Below are 19338 nucleotides of genomic sequence, written 5' to 3'. Positions count from 1 at the left end.
AAAGAACGAAATCCACATTACACTACACAACACAACACACCATTCACAAAACAAGTACCAATCTGAACACAGATTTTTTTGACACTTTTTAAGGATGTCTTTGTCGTTAACAATCTTGCATTTCCCAATCACTGCAGACAATTACACTGAATGCACAAAACATTAGGAACACCTGCTCTTTCCATGACATTTACTGACCCGGTGAATCCAGGTGAAAGCTATGATCCCTTATTGATGTCACTTGTTAAATCCACTTCAATCAGTGTAGATGAAGGGGAGGAGACAGGATAAAAGGAGGATTTTTAAGCCATGAGACAATTGAGACATGGATTGTGTATGTGTGCCGTTCAGAGGGCGAATGGGCCAGACAAAAGATTTAAGTGCCTTTGAACGGGGCATAGTAGTAAGTGCCAGGCGCACCGGTTTGAGTGTTTCAAGAACTGCAACTGCGGGAAGCATTGGAGTTGACATGGGCCAGCATCCCTGTGGAAAGCTTTCGACACGTTGTAGAGCCCATGCCCCGACCAATTGAGACTGTTCTGAGGGCAAAAGAAGGTGTTTTCTAATGTGCTGTACACGCAGGGTATGTGTTCTTGTTCTAATTGGCCCAAGCCCCCAGAGAAAACCACTCCCTTAAGACCATTTACAATTCTAATTGGCCTAGGACTCAAGATGCCACGCCCCTTAGGACCACCAGTTCCACCTTCAGTGTGGGCCATTTTTAAAAGTGATGCATGTGCGGTGTGTTGTGTATGACTGAGGAGTGTGTTAGTGTACAATTAGCCTGACTAACTAATCTATCACATTCATCAGCTGATATATACAGTGTGGATAGTGGCAGCAATGAATTATAGCGTTTAGGGTCGTGAAACCAGAGGGCAGTTTTTATACAATGATTTCCTAATTGATTGCTGGATTTCAGAATGCAAAATACTTCCCCCCCCAAAATTGTACAGAAGACATCCAATCATACGGAATCATAATTATCACTCGAATGCAGGACATGTAAAACTTGTAGTGTGTTTGAGGCTTGAAAAGCTTCTGACGTTTGTAATTCCCACACTTAGAAATTTCCAACGAAAAATGTATCAACCCTTATGTATCAACATAAATTATAATCCACATAATAATTCACATTATGGATTATTTCCCTGCTGTAGCATACTGTCTCAAATTAAGATCCTACTTCTTTAGGGTCATATAAATGTATATAAACGTAAAATGGACCCAAACTGTATGTTCATTTTAAAGAGTAACACAGTGACCATGAGGCCATGGGGAAACGTGTCTCCGTAGCCCAAATCTGATGTGTGCAAGTGTGTGTACTCTGAAGATGTGTTGCACAGGAAATTGTGTGTGTGTGTGTGTGTGTGTGTTGGCCAAGCGAGGGCAGAGTGGGGGGGGGGAGTGTTTTTGCTGATATTGTTTTGTGCATATCCAGCAGGCAGGCCTCTCAACCTTTCTCACAGGCAGGATGCAACAGAACAAAAGAGTATCGAACACATATGATCCCTCCACAGCACCTATTAGGATTCTGCTAACAGAGCAGTACCTCTCAGCTCACAGTCCACAATTACAGCCTCAAAGGAGAGAGACAGAGAGATATCTGTAATGTCAAATTATAGCAAAGCTCCTGTTTTTCTTCTCTCTCTCTCTCTCTCTCTCTGTAATCACTCTTGATTCTTTATTTTATGCCTCTCTTGCTCTCTGTCTCTCTCAATAATTCAATCTCTTCCTTTCTTTCGGTTTCTTTCTTTCGCACGTTTCTGTTTTCTCTCCCTCTGTCTGCGCGTATGTCTGCATGTGTGTGACTGTGTCTGTGCGTGGGTGCGCTCGTGTGTGTGTGTGTGTGTGTGCTTGTGTGGGTGTGTGTACACTATGAAGAAAAGAGGTCAAATGACAAGGATAATCAGCCAGGTTACCCATGATACTTCAGTGATAATGCCAGAGAAATCCATGTTTCTCCAAAAACCGGCTTCGAGGGCATTATCACTTTTATACAACGGATTACCAACATATTCAAATAACGATTGACATATTTGTTTTGATGAATTTATTCATCGTATTTCATCCTTCCACGAGATATAGTCCCGGCACACATTTAGAGTTGCTACCAAAGCCGGCTGATCGTTCATTCTATCGGTTCGGGTGCCAGAGACACGACCCAGTCATTCAGTCTTTTGTTCTGTAACTCTGGACGTGTTGTTCGTTCTAAATGTTCCACTGCCATCCTGGCTGGCAACGTTCTTATCCCTTGCTTGCAGGCTAGCCAACTACGGCAAACTTAAAGTCACGTTAAACAGTGCAGCCAGAATAACAACAAAGTAGCTGCATTTTCATTTGTTTAAGCTGTAAGCATCTGCCAAAGGAAGCACGATCGAATCCAGCGCTAGGAAGTTGTTTTTGAGATTTTTCTTTTAAGCCCTAACCTTAATCACTTGTAGTTAATGCCTAAACTCAACCTTAAACACCTCGAAATGGGATGTTTTCAACAACTTTGAAATTTGAGAAACATGGATGAAGGTGTAAATCTGATGTGAGACTGTGAGAGAGGAGATGGAAGTACACTCTTCGGGGGGGGAGGGTTCTTCAGCTGTCCCCATAGGATAACCTTTTTTGGTTCCAGGTAGAACCCATTTTTCCCCGAACTGTTCGTCTATCTCTTCTATGTATTCTCCTTGTCCTTTACCTTGTGTGATCATCAGTAAAGTGCTGACATTTTCCTGAGAGAGAGATCAGTGCATCGCACCCTAACCCGCTGGCCTCACTCTCCCTGTAACACACTGTCTGCATACACTCTTCTGTATTCTGACTTATTCATTCACCCTCTCCTTCCTCTCGCCTGTGTGTGTGTGTGTGTGTGTGTGTGTGTGGCACGGTGCCCTCCTGCGGTGGGTCTTAAGTGATGGTGGTCAGGGGCTCTAATGGCTTTCATACAGATTGAGAGAGAAAGGGCCGGGGCAGACGTGTACACACACACACACACACACACACACACACACACACACACACACACACACACACACACACACACACACACACACACACAGTTATAGAGACACACACATATACAGTTCCCCTCTCTCTCCCTGTGTAGGTGAGAGGTCAAGTGCAGGAGAATATTCCGCATGCTAAACAGGACTGCAGAAGGTCACCGTCTGCCTTTTCATTCAGTCAGCCGACGCACGCGTGCACGCACACACACACACAGACACACACTCTCCCGCACAAATACACAACCTACCTCTTTCATTCTCTCGGCATCCCTCCCTGTTTTCTTACTTTTATTGTTCTCTCCATAGTCCATATCTCTCTCCTGTCATTTTCATCCCTTTCTCCATACTCTCTCTCCCCCTCTCTTTTCCCTTTACCCTCCCCTCTCTCCCCCTCTCTTTCCCCCTTTCCCTCCCCCTCTCTTTTCCCTTCTACCTCCCCCATCTCTCAATATCTTTCCATTTCTCCCTTCCTCTATCTCCCCACCTCTTGTTGGAGGACAGTCAATGCCACGCAGTCTAAACCCATCTATCTACCTATAAGCCCACAGTCTTTTTAAAGATGTCATATTCAATGACATGGGGAGTTTTTTATGCCTATATTACCCTGCTCAGACATGTACGCACGCACGCACGCACACACACACACACACACACACACACACACACACACACACACACACACACACACACACACACACACACACACACACACACACACACACACACACACACACACACACACACACACACCCTAGTCCAGCTGTACATGGCCCATGCTGTACCTTAGTTGTTTTTATGGAGCAGAAACACGTCTACTCCTAAGTACACAAACAAAACACATGTATATTCTGAAAATCATAGACACTCAGGACACTTTCATTTTTTTCTCTCCAGATTTATTATTTTATTATGTCAAGGCAATATAGTCAATTCCCTTATATGTAGAGGTGTGTGTGTGTGTACTTACCGTGTGTAGACAGTGCAGGAGTCTAGCACGGTGAGGCTGGGTGGCTCCTTGTCTCCATGTGGCTGCTGGGAGGTGAGCAGGGTGACCTGAGAGCTGTTAATGCAGCCCACCACTGTACACACATGAAGACATGGCCAGAATACACACCTGCAGCTGCAACACACACAGACTGACTCTTTAACAGCTACATGAACATAATCCCCAAACTCAACAGAAACTCCGGGATGCTGGCCTTCTATGCAGAGTTGCAAAAGAAAAAGCCATATATCAGACTGGCCAATAAAAAGAAAAGCACACAGACACTAGACAGAGGCACTTTAACTAGGCCAGCATCCCAGAGTCACCTCTTCACTGTTGATGTTGAGGGTACTATTTAATGAAGCTGCCAGTTGAGGACTTGTGAGGCGTCTGTTTCTCAAACTAGACTCTAATGTGCTTGTCCTCTTGCTCAGCTGTGCACTGGGGCCTCCTACTCCTCTTTCTATTCTGGTTAGAACCAGTTTGCGCTGTTCTGTGAAGGGAGTAGTACACAGCGTTGTACGAGATCTTCAGTTTCTCGGAAGCCTTCATTTCTCAGAACAAGAGACGAGTTTCAGAAGAAAGTTATTTGTTTCTGGCCATTTTGAACCTGAAATCAAACCCACAAATGCTGATGCTCCAGATACTCAACTAGTCTAAAGAAGGCCAGTTGTATTGCTTTTTTAATCAGACACAACAGTTTTCAGCTGTGCTAACATAATCGCAAAAGGGTTTTCTAACGACCAATTAGCCTTTTAAAATGATAAACTTGGATTAGCTAACACAACGTGCCATTGGAACACAGGGGTGATGGTTGCTGATAATGTAGATATTCCATAGAAAATCAGCCGTTTCCAGCTACACTAGTCATTTACAACATTAACAATGCCTTCACTGTATTTCTGATCAATTTTATTTTAATGGACAAAAAAAAATTGCTTTTCTATCAAAAACATGGACATTTCGGAGCGACCCCAAACTTTTGAACGGTCGCGTCTTTATTGACATTTGTCAAATTCAACAAGATATCTGACAACTTGACGATGAACTCAGTGTTCGTTGTTAGTACTCAGAAAAACCTGTGGGTCTTTAGAAACAGGACTGGAAGAGGAAGTTCCATAACACTATCTCATTCTTTAACATTTCCACCACACACACACACACACACACACACACACACACACACACACACACACACACACACACACACACACACACACACACACACACACACACACACACACACACACACACACACACACACACACACACACACACACACACACACACACACAGATCCCACAGTGGGCTAATTTGTTGGTTATTTGTAGTGTTAGGCAGGAGGCAGGGCGTCTGACTGAGAGCTGTGTGTTTCAAAGAGAAGGAGATGAGAAAATACTCTACAGTCAGTCAGGGAGAGAGAGGAGGAGAGGACAGAAAAGAGGAGGGGAGAAAGAAAGGGGAGAGAACTGGGGAGAGACAATGGAGAACTAAAGAAGGGAGAGAGGAGGAGAGCAAGGGGAGGAAGGGGAGAGGCCAGGGTAAGGAGAGAGGGAAGAGAAAGGGAGGGAGAATGACAGGGAATCCAAACTCTCAGCAGGGGGTCCACTACAATGCTCAGCCAATACACACACACACACGCACGCACGCGCACACACACACACACACACACACACACACACACACACACACACACACACACAGGAAAGAGGAGTGGGTAAGAGAAGTGGGGAATGAGAGCAAGAGAGGTATAGGGAGAAGAGAGGATGGGGCTGGAGTAGTAGACTTACTGCATAGTGAAATCTACCTTAAAACAGATCCTAAAGCTGGTGTAAAACAAGCTGAAATCCCTCCTTCCCTCCCTCTCTCCTTCTAAACTGTCGACTATACTCCAAACATACAGCAGATTTTATCTACAATTTCTTCTTGAATTTTTATACTTTACATTAAGTCTAGGTGAATGTTTTCCCCCAGTATATAAATGTTGTATTGTTTTGGACTACATACGTTTGTTGAGTCACACTGCCCAGCTCAATGTTGTGTGATTGTGTGGTTTTGTGTGGGAGTCACTGACCTAGCCTCCAGTCAGGCATGTGTCTCATACAGTCTGTAAGGCTATTTAGTGCTTTTTCAAAGTGCCCTTCCCCTGGTGTGTGTGTGTGCGTGTGTGCGTGTGTGTGTGTGTGTGTGTGTGTGTGTGTGTGTGTGTGTGTGTGTGTGTGTGTGTCTGTTATTTCCCCTGGCAAGTTAGAGAAGCTCTCTGTCTCTTTCAAATGCTAATCCCCCTTTCCATTTGGTTTTTCATCACTCTTTCACAGAGCACTCACCCATCTGCACTGGCAGGACTTCTCTCTCTCTCTCTCTATCTCTATCTCTCGTGATATTGAGGTGTGGGTAGTAGGTAGGTAATAGTAGGTAGTTGGTTGATGACACCATTGGGTCTGGCAGGGGGGGGGGCAGGACACAGCCAGAGAGGAGGGGGTCGACGCAGGACTGGGAGGGGACACATTCTCTGAAACTGCAGGGAGAGCGGGAGATAGATTTTAGAATATAATTTGATAAAGTAGAATGGTTTTAGAATTGCAGCGTGCACGCATAGACAGCACAACGGACATGGAGACATCAGAAAATACTGTATAACGGAATTGAGAAAAGATGGAGAGATGATGAACCATAGAACCAGTGTACCACATAACAACAGATGGAGAAGAAAGAGGGAAAAAGAGAGAGAGAGAGAGAGAGGGAGAGAGAGGGAGAGAGAGGGAGAGAGAGAGGGAGAGAGAGAGAGAGAGAGTGTGTGAAACAGTGAGTCAAGTTGTTTCTCTGGTCTCTCCTGACAGAGAACAATGTTTAAATTTCACTCGGCAAGAATCAATACTATAATCTCACTTTTTGTAATCACGTCCACTTCAAATTGATTTTCCTACTGCACACTGACCCCTACCGTCATATTAGCTCTTAAACAAGGCTATTTAGCTCAACCTAGATTAATGGACGATGGCCTGAAAAGCTGCCTGCATAGCTCCCGGTACAGGACCGCCCACCAAGGCTGCCCCTCTACCTGCCTGCTCCAAATTCAACGTTATCCAGACTCTAGAAACGTGTGATGCTGTGTTGGTGCTTTAGCTCTAACGCAAAGAGTTGGGTATAAAGGAGGAGGAGACAGAGAGGGAGAGAGAGAGAGGGAGAGGTAGAGGGAGAGAGAGAGAGGGATAGGCGAAGGGAGAGAGAGAGAGTGGGGGAGACAGAGAGAGTGGGAGAGAGAGGGAGAGAGGTAGAGGGAGAGAGAGGGGGAGACAGATTGAGTGGGAGAGAGAGAGAGAGAGAGAGAGAGAGAGCGAGAGAGAGAGAGAGAGAGAGAGAGGGAGAGTGAGTGAGTGATTGAGAGAGAGAGGGAGAGTGAGTGAGAGAGAGGGAGGGAGGGAGGGAGGGAGGGAGGGTGAGACAGAAACAGAGAGTGAGAGTGAGTGAGGGAGAGAGGGAGAGTGAGGGAGAGTGAGGGAGGGAGGGAGGGTGAGACAGAAACAGAGAGTGAGAGTGAGTGAGGGAGAGAGGGAGAGTGAGGGAGAGTGAGGGAGGGAGGGAGGGAGGGAGGGAGGGAGGGAGGGAGGGAGGGAGGGAGGGAGGGAGGGAGGGAGGGAGGGACAGAAACAGAGAGTGAGAGTGAGTGAGGGAGAGAGGGAGAGTGAGGGAGAGTGAGGGAGGGAGAGTGACCCAGCTCTATCAGGCCATCAGTAGGAGGGCTATAATCAGCCCTGACAATGAATCCGTCTTTATTCCCTCTCTGTTTGTTTCAACCTCTCTCCTCCCTCTCTCCTTTCTCACATTCTCTCCCTCATTCTCTCTCTTCCTCGCGTGCGTGCTCCATTCATCTGCTCTAGCTGCCACTGCTGCCGGCTGCAATGGCAGGCCTGCTGCCTGAACAACGGCAGAGCAATTAAAGAGCACATTGATCAGCATTACAGCTTTTAAAGATGCAGCCCATTAAAGAGAGAGCTGGCTTCATCTCTCTGGGCTCCTCCAATTCCCCTCCCCCTTACGCTTAGAAATCCTCAACGCCTTATCCAACACACAGCCACTCACTCATTAACTGACTGGTATGCACTGACTCACTGACCAACACACCAACTACAACTCACTGAACAGCAATCTAACTCACTGAACACGCCCTCAGTAGCCTTCTCTAAACAGGAATACACTAGCGAAAAGATTCACTAGCATGTCCACACTTGATTCAAAACCAGAGGGGTATACTACAAAGCAGGATCATTGAGTTAGCCAGCTAGGGTGCCTTAATACTCTGAAATAACTTTTTTGTTGTTGTTACGAGTGGCCTAATTGACTCAACAACCAAAAACAGACATCTACATTTATTTCTGTTCGTTAGCTGGCTAACTCATTGATCCTACTTTGTAGTATTCTCCTCTGATCTAATCACTCAACATCCACATTCAACACACTACACACTCAGCCACTATATATCCCACTATACAATCTTATACACCCCCCTCCCCTCCCACACACACACACACCCACACCCACATCCATTCCAGCAGCCTCCAACTAAGCGATGAATTGATTACATTCTTAGTGCAGTGTGTCATTAAGAAAGAGCTTAGTGGTTCTAGTAAATGGATCCAGCCCATTTCAGATGACCCTCGCAGAATGTGTGTTTGCTGCGTGTATACGTGTGTGTGTATGTGTATGTGCGATTGTACCCTCTTCCGGAGTGGTGATGCTCAACCTCCCGCTATTGTCGTCACGGGGACTCTGGGTACAGCCGACCAGGTTGCACGCTGTCACCGTGACAACGTAGCATTATAAACATAGTTGTAAAGAGGCCTAAAGGGAAAGAGAGAGAGATAGAAGGAAAGAGAGAGAGAGGCAGAGAGAGAAGGAAAGAGAGAGAGAGGCAGAGAAAGAAGGAAAGGGAGAGAGAGGCAGAGAGAGAAGGAAAGAGAGAGAGAGGCAGAGAGAGAAGGAAAGAGAGAGAGAGGCAGAGAGAGAAGGAAAGAGAGAGAGAGGCAGAGAAAGAAGGAAAGGGAGAGAGAGGCAGAGAGAGAAGGAAAGAGAGAGAGAGGCAGAGAGAGAAGGAAAGAGAGAGAGAGGCAGAGAAAGAAGGAAAGGGAGAGAGAGGCAGAGAGAGAAGGAAAGAGAGAGAGGCAGAGAGAGAAGGAAAGAGAGAGAGAGGCAGAGAGAGAAGGAGAGAGAGATAGCAGGAAAGAGAGATAGCAGGAAAGAGGCAGAGAGAGAAGTTGACTTCCAGTGATGTTTCAGTAATCTTTATTTCGATATAAATAAGCACCTTGCAAAAAAGAGTAACAAAACGATTGCCAATGCAAAGAGCAGCCAAATCAAAACAGAGCGAGAGAGAAAGAGATATTTAGAGTGTGTGAGAGAATAGAGGCCAATGTCACCCTTTACTTTTCCATATCTCAAGTCTTCCTTCTCTTCTGTGCAGACTAGAGTGTTCTCCAGGCCTTAATGTGTAGGCTTTCCAAACGCAGCATAATGTAACCATCACTTCTCTTAATAGGCCCCAGCTTTATTATCAAATACGGATATCTAGCACATTACTCAGAGAGAGATAGAGAGAGAGATAGAAGGAAAGAGAGAGAGAGAGAGAGAGACGAAAGAAGGTAGAGATAGATAGCAGAAAGAGAGCATTAGCGAGAGGGGGGAGCAGCTAATAGCCAGATTGACTCCTGCTATTTAAAGAGGAGCTCCTTTACACCATTACTCCCTTCTTCTTCTCCTCCTCGCCTTTCATTTCTGCACTCATCAATACCTCCGAGGTCTACCCGTTTCTCTGTCTCTGTTTGCTTTCAATCTCTATTCACTCTCCCTCCTCCGCCTCTCTCTCTCTCCCTGTTTTTCCAGGGTAGACCCCAGGGGAGTGCCCTCTTCTCTCCTCTCCTCTCTCTATGGTAAATACCAGGCAGGCTGTGTCAGTGTTGTCCAGGTATAAATAGGAGCAGGGGAGACACACTGGGACCCATCCTCTTCCTGCAACCCGAGACGATATAAGCTTAATACAGGTGCATTGAATATGTAGGCCTGTTGATGGTCCTCTCTCTCTCTCTCTCTCTCTCTCTCTCTCTCTCTCTCCCTCTACCTCTCCCTCTACCTCTCCCTCTACCTCTCCCTCTATCTCTCCCTCTATCTCTCCCTCTATCTCTCCCTCTATCTCTCCCTCTATCTCTCCCTCGTCTCTCCCTCCATCCCTCTCTCTCTCTACTAGAGTTTCAGTTTCACCTCTCCCCAGGACCTCGCCGGCTGTAAATTACACAGTCGGACCTGAGAAAGCGGCCACGTTTAATTCATTTTTACAGTTTAAAATCACCAGGTTTTATTTATTAAATTTCTCAGCATCTGAAACATAGAGGTTTCCTGCTGTAGGGGTCGGCCGGGGGGGGAAGAAGAGGGCTGGAGGGAGAAGGGGGGGGGGGGGGGATCTCTGAGTGGCTATCTGGCTCGCGTCCATGACGACGGTCGTTATGGTAATCTGTGGGCGGATAGATGGCTGTCGTGGCGACAGGGCCGCGGGACGACCGGCGGTAAACAGCCTCTCCGCCGCGTTGTAATTGGCCAGGTGTCTCTCTCTCTCTCCTTCTCTCTCTCTCCTTCCCTCTCTCTATCCCTCTCTCCTCACTCACCCGTCTTTTAATTCAATTAGGCCCTAGCCCCACTCTACTCCCATTACACACTCATTTGCTTTTTGTGTTTTTATCTGCCGGCGTAATTCTGCGTTGGGTGTCAGGGCCATCATAAATTAGGAAGGCCTTATCGCCGCCCGTCTTAATGTGTGCCAGGGAAATGGAGTGAGGGAGGAGGATGAAGAGAGGAGAGGGCCCATCTTCATATTTGCCCGGAGACATGGCAGAGAGGATGGGAGAAGTGACGAATCATAGAGCTGGCATCATCATGGTAAAAGAGAGAAAGAGAGAGAGGAACAGAGGGAGATCTATAGTATGACATCATTGGTTGCTAGGCTAGACCAGCTCTGGTGCTTGCCAGCTATAGTCCCCCTGTTTCCCAATCTCCCCTGAGTGTATGTGTGTGCGAGTGTGCGTTTGTGTATGCGCACGTCCTTGCGTCCGTTCGCGTGTGTGTGAGTGTGCGTATGTGTGTTGATTACCTGTGTGGTTTCCAGTGGACAGGTAGGAGGCAGTAAAAGGTGCTGAGTCAGGCTGGTCCAGGTCATAGGCCCTCAGGTCATACCTGTCAATCACTCCTCTCACCTGGAGGGGCGGGGCCCAGCTAGACACTGAAGCCACTCCCAATCTTTAGATAAGATGGAGGAGCCACACTCACTCTGGGGGGCCAGAGGAGAGGTAGAGAGGTAGGAGAGGTAGAGAGGTAGAGAGAGAGAGGGGAAGGGGAAAGAGGGAGAAGAGAGGAAGGAGAGAGAAAGAGAAGAAAGCAGAGTAGAGTAGAGAATAGGGGAGCAAAAGGCAGCGAGAGGAAAAAGAAGGACATATTTAGGGAGATAGGTAAAACACAAAAAGAGGGAGGGACAGAGAGAGGAGAGAGGTGGCTAATAGGGTGTCAGTGAAAGAAAGAGAGGTGTAGTGAGATACAGAGGGAGAGGGAGCGAGAGAGAGTGTCAGCCTAAAGAAAAGCAGCCCACATATTCTTCACTTTAATAGAGCCAGTAAATCATAACTAACCATTAGCATAAATACAATTTATTAGAGTTGTAACTTTTTCAGCCCTGATTTAATACATCCACCATTCATTCTGGACCATATTTCACAGCAATCAGCCTTTCTGCCCCTGTCTCCTCCCCCGTTTCCTCCTTCTCTCTCTCGTTCTCCCTCTCTCCCTGCTTCTATCTCTCCCTGTCGCTCTTTCTCCGCCCTCTCTCCCTTTTTTGACTCTTTCCTTCTCGCCCCTCTCTGCTCTCCCTTCACTCTTTCTTTCCCACCCTTCTATCTCCCCCTCTCTCTCTCCCCCAGTATTAATGATGATGGTTGGTGAGGCAGGGCAAGACTCAACGGCTGCCCCCCATGATGTGATGTAACAGTAACAATTATATGCATGGTAGGGGAGAAGTGGGTCATCCCAGGTCAACAGTCTTTCACATAAATACCAGGAATCGCGGGTATATGCACACACACACACACACACACACACACACACACACACACACACACACACACACACACACACACACACACACACACACACACACACACACACACACACACACACACACACACACACACAGTCTTGTACACCTAACCTTGTGGGGACACACTATTCAGTCCCATTCAAAATCCTATTTCCCCTAACCCCTAACCCGTACACTTACCCTAACCTAACCCTAGCTCCTAACCCTAAAACTAACCCTAGCTCCTAACCCTAAACCCTAAACCCTTGACCTTGTGGGGAACAAAATGTCTCCAGTTTCTGGTCCCCACAAGAATAGTTAAACGCGTCCGCACACACACACACACACCCACACACCCACACACACACACACACACACACACACACATTAGTGCTACCACCCCCCTCACACACATTCATTTGTCTGGGTGGTGTGGTAGCGAGGTAGCGAGCAGCTCCCATTTGTACAGTGCAGTGTGTGTGACGAGGCTGCTGTGGCAGTGGGACATATGATAAGCTATCAGGCCTCTCCATCTCATCTGGGTGACTGGAACACATATTGGCCTGCTAACAGCAGGATGGAGAATGGCCTCGCCTGAAAACTATGACACTAACTAATACCACAGAGCTCTGCTGGGGAAAGAGAGAGGGGGAGAGAGAGAGGGAGATAGAGAGAGAGACAGAGAGAGAGAGAGATAGATGCTACTGTTGTATTGTGTATGATTGTATTATCTCTCTCTCTGTTTGTCTCCCTCTGTCTAACTGTCTCTCTCTCTCTCTCTCTCTCTCTGTCTATCTTTCTGTCTCTCTGATTTCTTAGTTCCACACATCCTAACAGAAATGAAAAAAAGACATCCTCTGTGAGTGTTGTTACCTGTTACTCGGCTGAGCCTGCGTTCCCAAGGTCCTATTATCCATCCGCCCGCTCCAGACGCCACCACCCTGTACAGGTTCTCTACACAGGGACATGCACGCACGCACACACACACACAAACACACAGCACATATTTGCATGTCAATTTTCAAGGTTACACACAGAAACAGGTGACCTAAGAACAGACAGTGAGCCTATGGAACAGCAGGCAGAAACACAGACGCCTAAATGTGTGCGTATGAGAACAGCTGAATCTCCTCTGTGCTGCTATATTCTGTTCCAGCGGACAAAGGCAGGACAGACAGACAGACAGACAGACAGGCAGGCAGGCAGGCAGGCAGGCAGGCAGGCAGGCAGGCAGGCAAGCAGGCAGGCAGGCAGGCAGGCAGACAGACAGACAGACAGGCAGGCAGACAGACAGGCAGACAGGCAGACAGGCAGACAGGCAGACAGACAAAGAGACAGGGATAGATAGGCCCATAGAAAATGATCTGTCTACAGTTGTGGTCAAAATATATTGGCACCCTTGCACGAGTCCCTATTTCTTCTAAAATAAGTTGACATTGAAAAAAACATTTGGTGTTCACGTGTGTTTTTGAAATTGACATTTTCCACACCAAAAAATTGCCTTGACTAAATAACTGAGAATTCAAGCTAATTTGGTTGGAGACAAGTGATTCTCATTTACTGTGTAATATATCTCACCTGTGGTAAGTTTCAAGTTGCCTGCAGGTAAAAATAACCTTTCAAACAGTTTTGAAAAGAGAAAACAGAACACTCCACTGCAAAGTGCAAGGGTGCCAATATATTTGACCGCAACTATAAATTTACACAGAGCCAGTAAGCACATTAGACAAGCTGCTTGCTGAGTCTCTGTCCACTTCTAGAATAATGCTGATAGTGAGAACATACTGTATGCTATGGATATGACTGTGACCTCTGCTCTGTCTGTCTCCATGGGGTCACTGGACTGTCTGGGTTAGGGTGTGTGTGTGTGTGTGTGTGTGTGTGTGTGTGTGTGTGTGTGTGTGTGTGTGTGTGTGTGAGAGTTTGTGCATGTATGTGTGTGTGTGTGTGTGTGAGAGAGTTTGTGCATGTATGTGTGTGTGTGTGTGTGTGTGTGTGTGTGTGTGTGTGTGTGTGTGTGTGTGCATGCACCTGCATTGCTTGCTGTTTGTTTTTTTTTGGCTGGGTGTCTGTACAGCACTTTGAGATATCAGCTGATGTAAGAAGGGCTATATAAATACATTTGATTTGATTTGTCAGTGTGAGTGTCATTGTGTGTGTGTGTGTGTCAGTGTGTGTGTGTGAGTGTGTCAGTGTGTGTGTGTGTGTGTGTCAGTGTGTGGGTTACCTATAATTGGCTGTACTCCCAGGTCTCTGGCCCGTGTAAACCAGTACAGAGTTGTTGCCATGGCAATAGTAGACACTATCGGTTGCCGGGCAGCCGTCAAGATTGACGCTAACGGAGCGGCGGGCAGCGGCGGACAGACTAACGGCAGACACATTCGGTACACCACCGGGACCACTCTGAACGGTTACACCCCCCACACACCCTTCAAGACCTGCCTAGGAGAGGAGAGGAGGTGAGGGTGAGATGTGGGAGCAGAGTGTACTTCTTATAGTGTCAATGGATGTGTGTGTGTGTGTGTGTGTGTGTGTGTGTGTGTGTGTGTGTGTGTGTGTGTGTGTGTGTGTGTGTGTGTGTGTGTGCATGATGTGTGTGTGTGTGATTGCGTTTTTGTGTGAGATATGTGTGTGTTTGTGTGCGTGCTTGTGTTAGATTTGTGTGTGTGCGTTTTTGTGTGAGATGTGTGTTTGTGTGCGTGCTTGTGTGAGATGTGTGTGTGTTTTTGTGTGAGATGTGTGTGTGTGTCTGCATGTGCGCGTGCTTCTGTGAGATGTGTGTGTGTGCTTGTGTGGAGCTTGTGTGTGTGTTCTCACCATGTCTGAGACTGTGACGAAACAGAGCTCCTCCTCCCAGAGGAGCACCCCCTGATATTCACCTGCACATCTTTAAGACAACCAGAAAACCTCTTCTTCTGCACCATTTGGTATCACCTAGAAAAGGAGAGAAAGAGGGGGGAAAGGGAAAGAGGGGAGGGAGGAAGAGAGAGCGAGAGAGAGAGAGAGAGAGAGAGCGAGAGAGAGAGAGAGAGAGAGAGAGAGAGAGAGAGAGAGAGAGAGAGAGAGAGAGAGAGAGAGAGAGAGAGAGAGAGAGAGAGGGTGAGAAAGTGAGCGAGAAAATATCGAGACTTTTACTTTACTCCGTTTACTACATCATTTTATTTGTACAACACTTCACCAGAGAGACAGACCAGCGAGGTGTGAGTCTACATACCTGAGTCTTGTCTGAATAGAGTGAAGTCCTCTGGCAGCCCCCGGATGACCACCCCTGTGTTCTCCCCTGTAATGGTACTGCCACTGGACACTGACGCATTACCTAGAGGAGGGAGAGAGGAGACAGTAGAGAGGAGAGAGAGAGTAGAGGTAGGGACAGAGGGAGGAAGGAGAGAGTGGAGGTAGTGATAGAGGTATATCAGTTACCTGGTGAAATACAGCAGGACGCTATGTAGCCATGTTCTATGTACGTACAAGGTGGAATAGCTGAATCTCCACATCGGGAGATTTTCACTTGGGCAAACAACCGTCCTCTCTCTTCCTTGTCCCAGAAACCGATAAGGGGTCGAGGAGAGTGTACATTAGTTAGTAGGCGAACAGAACAGTGTCATCGCCTCCTTGACAGCCTCCTCCAGCCGAGGAAGCAAAAGAGAATCCTACCTGACTCCTTTGTAAGACACTTTTGAGATCCGCCAAACTCCCTTTGAATCAGCTGTTGTTTACTTGGAGAAAAGCAGGCACATATTTAAAAACAACATGCTACTCATCCTTTTGTCTATGAAATGTCCAACACAACTGCAGTAGCTCAATGTCTTTTTAATACTTTACACTTAACATTTTGCATTCCACCCCTGTAAATGTAATTTGCATGATGACATGCAAGTGAAGGAGAGTCTCATTTTATGAAAGCGTTTCCTCTCCTCCCCTCCTCTACTCGGTTACCTTTGACCTTTTTCAAAAGTTGTTGAGGCAACCAATTGAGAATCTCCCATATACTCAGTTTCACTGGGTTGCTGTGATCTGTTAGAGTGCAGGTTGAGTAGGAGTGTGGAGAAGAGAGAGGAAATGAGAGAGAAGAGAGGAGTGGGGAGGAGAGAGGAGAGAAGAGGCGAGTAGAGGATAGACAAGTAGAGGATAGACAAGTGGAGAGGAGAGAGGAAAGGAGAGACGGGACAGGAGTGGGGGGGAGAGAGGAGAGGAGAGGTGAGTAGAGGATAGATGAGTAGAGGATAGACAAATGGAGAGGAGAGAGGAAAGGAGAGAGGAGACAGGAGTGGGGAGGAGAGAGGAGAGGAGAGGCAAGTAGAGGATAGATGAGTAGAGGATAGACAAGTGGAGAGGAGAGAGGAAAGGAGAGAGGAGACAGGAGTGGGGAGGAGAGAGGAGGGGCGAGTAGAGGATAGACAAGTGGAGAGGAGAGAGGAAAGGAAAGGAGATAGGAGACAGGAGTGGGGGGGAGAGGGGAGAGGAGAGGCGAGTAGAGGATAGACGAGTAGAGGATAGACAAGTGGAGAGGAGAGAGGAAAGGAGAGAGGAGACAGGAGTGGGGAGGAGAGGAGAGGCGAGTAGAGGATAGACAAGTAGAGGATAGACAAGTGGAGAGGAGAGAGGAAAGGAGAGACGGGACAGGAGTGGGGGGGAGAGAGGAGAGGAGAGGTGAGTAGAGGATAGATGAGTAGAGGATAGACAAATGGAGAGGAGAGAGGAAAGGAGAGAGGAGACAGGAGTGGGGAGGAGAGAGGAGAGGAGAGGCAAGTAGAGGATAGATGAGTAGAGGATAGACAAGTGGAGAGGAGAGAGGAAAGGAGAGAGGAGACAGGAGTGGGGAGGAGAGAGGAGGGGCGAGTAGAGGATAGATGAGTAGAGGATAGACAAGTGGAGAGGAGAGAGGAAAGGAAAGGAGAGAGGAGACAGGAGTGGGGGGGAGAGGGGAGAGGAGAGGCGAGTAGAGGATAGACGAGTAGAGGATAGACAAGTGGAGAGGAGAGAGGAAAGGAGAGAGGAGACAGGAGTGGGGAGGAGAGGAGAGGCGAGTAGAGGATAGACAAGTGGCGAGGAGAGAGGAAAGGAGAGAGGACAGGAGGGGGGAGAGGAGAGAGGAAGAGAATAGAGGAGATGAGAGGAGAGGAGAGGAGAGGAGAAGAGCTAGATGTAGAGTAGGCTAATTATTCTAATCACACAGAAGGTGACTCAGATTAACCTGGATCATACCTCAATAGAACACAAGAGAGCCTGGGCTTAAAACACACACACACACACACACACACACACACACACACACACACACACACACACACACACGCACACGCGCACACAGTGAATATGATTATCGTAACCATGGTGAGTGTTTCCTTGGTATTGATCACCCACAATGATCGTTCCCACGGCCTGTTTCCTGGTTTTCATGATGCTGTGCCACTGGTCATCGTTGTACTACCTCCCCCGTCACCCTCCACTCCCACTGCCACAGCCCAGCCCTGGGAGAGGAGACAGAGGTCACATACACCTACACCTGGCCGCGTGCGTGTGTGTGCGTTTTTCTTCCAAAGTATGTATGACATCATCGGTATCGGCACTTAGCAGGCGGGATGGGCACTCTGCAGAGAGAGAAGAGGTGACACACTCACACACCCACCCAGCCCCCCACCCCCCCACACACACAGTCTTACACACACACCCCCCCACACACACACACACACACACCCACACACACACCCACACACACACCCACACACACACACAAACACCCTCACCCGCACCCACACACACACATAACAAAGCAGTGCATCTCTGCTGTGTGATGAAGATTTAATGATGAGATCAATATATGTATGAATGCCAAGGTATATCAGCCTCCTGACACCTTTACTACCCAGCCGACATGTCTACTTAACAACACCCATCACAACACTACAAGACAGGATGGGAGGAGGACACTCTCCCTCACTTTCGATCTCTCTCTCCCTCTCTCTCGCTCTCTCCCTCCCTCTCTCTGGTTAAGGCATATTGAAGTTTGCTGTGTTGTTTTCATAACAGATTGTACCACTTCAATCCCGTCATAACCCAACCAAAAACCCTGGATGAAAGGTGTCCGTTCCCTGCTGATATCTGTACTGCAGCAAAATGAGTCCCGATGACTCGATGGCGCGCGACGCGTACAAGGCAAACAAGTATGAGCTCCACAAATCCATTAGGGAGGCAAAAAGACAATACCGACTCAAACTTGAATTGATGTTCGACAACTCAGACCTACAAGGACTACAGTGGCAAGGACTACAGACTAACACCGAAACGACACAACCGGAAGACAAATTCAGTTGTGTGGTGCCCACCGAAGCCTCCCTCCATAACGAGCTTAACACATTCAGTGCTTGCTTTGAGGCAGACAATGCTGAGCCATTCAGGAAGGCTGGCGGGTGTCTTCATGGACATCTTCAACCTGTCCCTGTCCCAGGCTGTAGTCTCCATCCGCTTCAAGGAGTCCCCCATCGTCCTCGTGCCCAAGAAAAACAAGGTGGCATGCCCAAATGACTATTGGCCCATCGCACTCACTCCGGTCATCATGACTTGCTTGGAGAGGCTGGTCATGGCCCACATCAAGGCCAGCATGCTAGGCACGCTGTACCCACTCCAAGTTGACTACCACTTTAGGAGATCCATGGATAGGTCGTTGGTTCGGGTCCCCAATTTGACTTAGTGGGAGATCTGTCGATGTGCCATTGGGCGTGGCGCTTGACCGTGGTTGCTCCTGTGGGTCGCTCTGGATGGGAGTCTGCTAGATGACTGAATGTAATCTACATTTTGAGCGGCTTCACTGCAGGTAGATTGTATGTTTTAGTATTCAATAAAAAAATAAATAGATCCACGGAAGATGCCATTTCTGTCACTCCCTGATCTGACCTGTCTTTGTGCTTGTCTCCACCCCCTTCCAGGTGTTGTCCATCTTCCCCATTATCCCCTGTGTATTTATACCTGTGTTTTCTGTTTGTCTTTTGCCAGTTCGTCTTGTTTGTCAAGCATACCAGCATTCGTCCTGTCAGCTCCTGTCTTTTTCCCTGCCTCTCTTTATCTCGTCCTCCTGGTTTTTGACCCTTGTCTGTCCTGATCTTGTATCCGTCCGCCTGACCACTCTGCCCGTCCCGGTCCCTGACCCTTAGCCTGCCTGCCGTCCGGTCCCTTTACTCCACATCTGGATTATTGACCACTGCCTGACCCTGACCCTGAGCCTGCCTGCAGTCTGTTACCTTTAC

Source organism: Oncorhynchus mykiss, chromosome 25 (genome assembly GCF_057628025.1).
Source record: "Oncorhynchus mykiss isolate SJ-2025 chromosome 25, ASM5762802v1, whole genome shotgun sequence".
Classification (NCBI taxonomy): Eukaryota; Metazoa; Chordata; class Actinopteri; order Salmoniformes; family Salmonidae; genus Oncorhynchus; species Oncorhynchus mykiss.
Note: the sequence above shows the minus strand (reverse complement) of the source record.